General features: G+C 43.7%; 1 pseudogene; it reads right to left on the bottom strand.

The window, feature by feature from the left end:
• Window positions 1–3875: 3875 nt before the first annotated feature.
• LOC119292749 overlaps window positions 3876–5528 on the bottom strand; it is a 25522-nt pseudogene continuing 23869 nt past the window's right edge.

The following is a 5528-nucleotide window of genomic DNA, read 5'->3' as shown; positions in this document are numbered from 1 at the left end:
TCGGCGCGTGGTGGCACTCCGCCTCCTTCTCCGCCTGCGCAAGCGTGCCCGAGCAACCAGCAGCCTCCTCCTTCTCCGGCGCGTGGTGGTACTCTGCCTCCTTCTCCGCCTGCGCCGGCGCGCCCGAGCAGCCATCAGCCTCCTTCTTCTCTGCCTCGCCAGCAAGGGCGGAAGAGACTCGCCGCCGCCCCGGCTGCTCCGGCGCGTCGTAGTCCTTCTCCTCCGCCTCGTAAGCAAGCACGAAAAAAGACAGGTGCCACAGCTGCTCCGTCTGCTCCGGCGTCTAGCAGTACAGCCAGCAGAGGCGGGAGGCAATACAGATACGGTCCACCTCTCAAGCCTCTAGAGAAGTTACCGTACGAGAGGACCGAGGAGGAAAACGCGACGATCGTGCGGACCCACGTGAAGGACTTCTTTGAAGGGGTGAAAGCAAAGAGACATCCACCTCCGGAGGAGAAGGTAGATCCAGTGAAAGCAAAGCACACTCTCGATGCCCTGAGGAAACAAGCAAAGTCTCCGCCGAGAACCAACTATGAGCGTATTACTGAACAGACATATCTCCAAGCGGAGCGGTCGGGAAGTACTGTCAGACATCAAAGGTCAAGAGAACGAGCAGCTGCGAAAAAAATTGACCATCTCGGCAAACAAGCAAACCAATCGTGCCCCCCGCTCAATGTGTCTAGCGGCGACATCATCGCTAATGCTCCGGGGACGTGGCCGGTTATGGCAATCTTGGAGATTACCTGCCTGACGATCAAATTCCAGATTTCTTGGAGGTGGACGAACACAGATACGAGTACGGGAAGCCTCTTGTCAAAGATGAAAAATCTCTAACAACTATGATGCGAAGATTCCATGATTGGTACATGAAAACCTGCAGAGAGTCTGAGGGGACGAATGCTTTGTATTTGAATATTAAAGAGGAGCGCGACCTCGTTGGAACTGATTTGTTGACTGTTTCATTTGAGGAGTTCTTCGCGTTCTTCAATCAAAAAGCCCTCGATAAACTAACGGTCTTTTGCTACTGTCTATAAGTACTATTTCTGTCATTAAGTCTCTATATATAGCTCGGCTCTTTCATTGCATATATTTATAATTAATTATCCTTACTATATTATGCAGATTGAAGATCGTCGAGTGCAAAAAACAAGAAATGTCTGATATTGGGTTCATAAACACAAATATCATAAATGAATTTCTGGTTGAAAAGGACGCCGAAGAGGCCAAGGGGTACTTGCTACAATCGTTGATCAAAAATCAAAACAAAGATTTAATACTCTTTCCTTACAAGTTCAAGTGAGTGTTACTGTCGTGTGCATATTCGGTTTCCCTTATTACTCGAGCGAGGTTATAGTAATGTAACTGATGAGTTATGCATGCATGCGCAGATTTCACTATGTTCTTCTGGAGATTAAGCTTGAGCGGGGAGTAGTAAACGTCTTAGACTCGAGACGAAAAGATCCCCAAACCTATGCGGACATGACTAAAATGCTCAACAAGTAAGTTCAATCAATCATTTATCGTACCATATCGGCAACTTTTTGTTCATTTCCTAATATCTCAAGTAATAATTATTTTTTTTTTGTCTTGCTGGGTTTGGAAATAGTTCACCGCAGAAGTTCCGGGACTGCCGAAGGAGCTACGATATACATATCCGAAAGTAAGTACTACTAGCTAGCTAGTTGCGCGCATCTCCCGTTGATTCTATAGCTGTACTTTCATCAATGCCATTTACAATGCTTCATTATCAGTTTGATTGACCTCTATTTCTCGTAAAGTGCTTGTGGCAGGAACAAGGGATTGATTTCTGTGGATACTACGTGTGCGAGTTCATCTACAACACGACTTTGAAAAATAAGCGGGGCTACTCTAAAAGACAATATGCAGTGCGTAAGCAATAATATTCACAATTTCATTTTATTACACCATCATTTCTGTTGAGTTTCATTCATATATGTATTAACCCCCTTCTTTAAATTAGACGTGGCAGATGCGGGATGAACTCCTAGAACAAAATCGCATGAAAGCAATTCAAGAGGAATTGGCGGGATTCTTTCTTGACCACGTCATCAATAAAGCCGGAGAATATCAATGTGGAAATGGATTTCCATTGCTAGGGGATTGTAAGAGATTTTACATATTGTATATGTATGTAGCCAGTACCGTCGGATAGATAATACGAAAACTTGTTGTTCGACCAATCTCTCGGATAAGGAGAGGTCGATCGATCACTTCTCTCTGTATGCATGACGAATTTCTGTACTTAATGGTTCCCTTCATTTTCTTACTAGCTAGCGTGTCGAGGGCCTCTCTATGTACAGTACGTAGCGTCGACCAAGCACGGACATAAGAGAGGACACTTCTCTCTATTAATTAGCTAGATAACACAATATATGAAACACCTAAAATAACCCCCCAAAACCCCCAAACCCCCCCCCCCTTCAAAAAAAACAAAAAACACGGCCACTGAAATGCTGACGCGTGGATGCCTTTTGGTCCCGGTTGGTGCCGCCAACCGGGACCAAAGGCTCTCCTGCCTGGGCTCGGCGCACCGGCCACGTGGAGGCACATCTGTCCCGGTTCGTGTTAGAACCGGGACTAAAGGGGGGAGGCATTAGTAACGACCCTTTAGTCCCGGTTCAAGAACCGGGACTAAAGACCCTTACGAACCGGGACTGATGCCCCCTTTTCTACTAGTGGAAGTACTACTTAGCAGTTTTGTCTCTGACCGAACAAAGCTCTCGAGGAAGAAGGGATAAATAAGTGCTGGGTCGAACTGGCTGCCATACGACTGCTTTGAAATATGGCACATAAGTACTCTCTTTTTTCAAACACACAGAAACAAAGCTGATAGAAACACTACTCTTTCTAAAATAGCATAATTATACATATGTTCTTAGGTAAGAAGATATGTACTCTTATAGAAGGGTCTAAATTCTTACCCCGCATACTTGCTCAAACAAAAGATTCTTGAAAAAAACATATATTTTCAACGCGACGTTGTTTTGAATGAGACTCCACGCTACCAAAGTAAATTGTGCATGTACATCTTATTGTAGACAATAAACCTATATGTTTTTACTAAAGGGGATTAAATTTGTTACAGTATGTGCATGCTCATAGCTAAAACATGTTTTTTACAATGCGCGCATGGATTAAAAAAGATGCATGTATTTTCAGCGGCATGATTTTGGATGGGACTTTGTGCTACCAAATTAGAATGTATATATACATCTCATTATAGACAGACATTTAAAGGGGGTTAGTTTTGTTACATTGATTTTGTTTCAAATAGAACTCTGCTATCAAATTTAAATGTGTATATACATCTATTGTAGACAATAAGCCCCCTTTTTCCAAACTAAGAGAGATTAAATTTGTTGTCATATGTGCTTGCCCATAACAAAATCAACTAAACCATGAATTTCTTTTCATCGCTAGCAAGGAATCAGCAGGCCTCTGCGCCATTTGGCGTAACAAAATCAACTAAACCATGTTTTTTTTAGGTTTCTTATCTTTTTCCCCTTTTTTGCAGGAAAAATATGCATGGCCATGTTTTTCATCATGATAACCATGTTTTCAAACTTGCTAAAAAAATACAACCATGCCAACTTTACTCTCTCATCATAGTGCCCATATTTTTAAACTGAACATATTCATATTATGCAAAGTTTCCCTTTTCCCAGACTATTATTTAACAACGTAATAAACATGTTTAAAAATAGCATGATTTAGTTAAAGGTTCTTACAGCATGAAACTATTTTCATCGACAACATGTCTTCAGCAGGTCTCTGCGCCATTTGGCGCAACGGGTCAACTAGTGAGATATAACAATCATATTTCCAACATAGTATTACACACGATACATGAGAGTGAAACAAACACACAAAACAAGCAAGATCGAACTACTCCAGAAATGGAACGCTCTCAACCCAACTAACAATCATCCTCGCAAACATTATTTTGTGGAAAAAATCGTGTGTGGCTTCAACCAAAAGAGCGAGCAGCCTCGCTCCGCCGCGGACAAAACTATCTACGGCTTGCCGCTCTGCTTGGCAGGAGGGAAGAACGGTAGCTTCTTGAGGAACAGGAGCATCTTCTTGAAGAGCTGTGGCTCCGTGACGGCGTCACGCTGGGCCGTGGGATGGTAGATCGGCGTGGGGGTTGGCATCGTCGGCGTGTACACCGGCGTCGTTGGCGGCTTGTTGACAGCAGGCGGGAGATCCTGGTCGTGGTGATGATCATGATCGTGATCGTGGCCATGATCGTGGTCATGATCATGGTAATGATCGGGCTTGGGACGGACAATCACGGGCTTGTGGAAGACGGCCAGGTGGTGATTGTGCAGAGGATGGCACAAGAACGCCGAGGCGCATTCAGCCGACGGTCGGTGCACCTCGCCGGCGAGCGCCACGAAAGTCGTCTGGCCGTCGCGGCCGGGCCGTGCCGCGATGATCTTGGAGGGCTCCTGCCCGGGGCACGGCGCACCAGACGCGCTGTGGAGCTGCGCGAAGCAGTCCTGCTTCAGCTCGCCGTCATCGCCGACGAGGCCCACGTCCAGGGGGACGCTGAAGGCGCCGGAATTGTCCACATGCCCCGCGGCCTTGCTCTCGTACTCGCCCTCGCCATTCTTACACTTGACAGCGGCTTGGAGATCTGACACAAGCCAATGACAAATTGAAAAAGACTTCTATAACTACCAAACGTTCGGATTTTAACAATACGCAAGAACGATATTTACTTCACTCTAATTATATACATTCATGCATTAGAATGACTAATTTTCCTTTTACGTGCACTTCTCTATCTAATTACATGCATATATGCACTAAAGGACGAAAAGCTGGTGTCATCCTAGATTCTTTCTTTTTTCAAACTTCAAAATGTTTTGTGGCTCAAACCGTCGCTCTGTTTGAAAAAACATCTTCATAAAAAAATCGTCTCGACGATCTTCGAAACTAGATCCCATGTGGGTATGTTTTGATGATTTTTTTCGGACCAAAAGTTATCACATCTGGACTATGTAAGTTATCACGTATGTCATATATAAGTTACCGTGTCATTTACACAAAAGTTTCCAGGGTATGTTTTCAACAAACTTTTATCCCATGGTCAAAAAGTGATTATGATGTTTGCGGTGAGTTATCAGCTTTGTTGTGTATATTACCATGTTACACAAAAATTATCGGGATATGTTTCTCAACAATTTTCATTTCATCGTTCAAAAAATTACCGTGATATTTGTATATGAGTTATCAGGTCTCATGTGCGTGTATTATCATGTTGTTTACACATGAGTTATTGGGAGGTATTTTTTATCATTTTTTTCCTTGGTCAAAAAGTTACCACGTCTGGATTAGGTAAGTTATCAGCTCTGTTGTATGTAAATTACCATATCATTTACACACAAGTTATCAAGGCATGTTTTTAACAAACTTTTATCTCGGGGTCAAAAGTTATCGTGGGGTTTGTAGTGAGTTATCAACTTTACCGTGTGTACAAGTACAATACCGGGCTATTTGCACAC

The sequence above is a fragment of the Triticum dicoccoides genome, chromosome 4B, assembly GCF_002162155.2.
Source record: "Triticum dicoccoides isolate Atlit2015 ecotype Zavitan chromosome 4B, WEW_v2.0, whole genome shotgun sequence".
Taxonomy (NCBI): domain Eukaryota; kingdom Viridiplantae; phylum Streptophyta; class Magnoliopsida; order Poales; family Poaceae; genus Triticum; species Triticum dicoccoides.
Note: the sequence above shows the minus strand (reverse complement) of the source record. Positions and strands in the feature narration are given on the sequence as shown.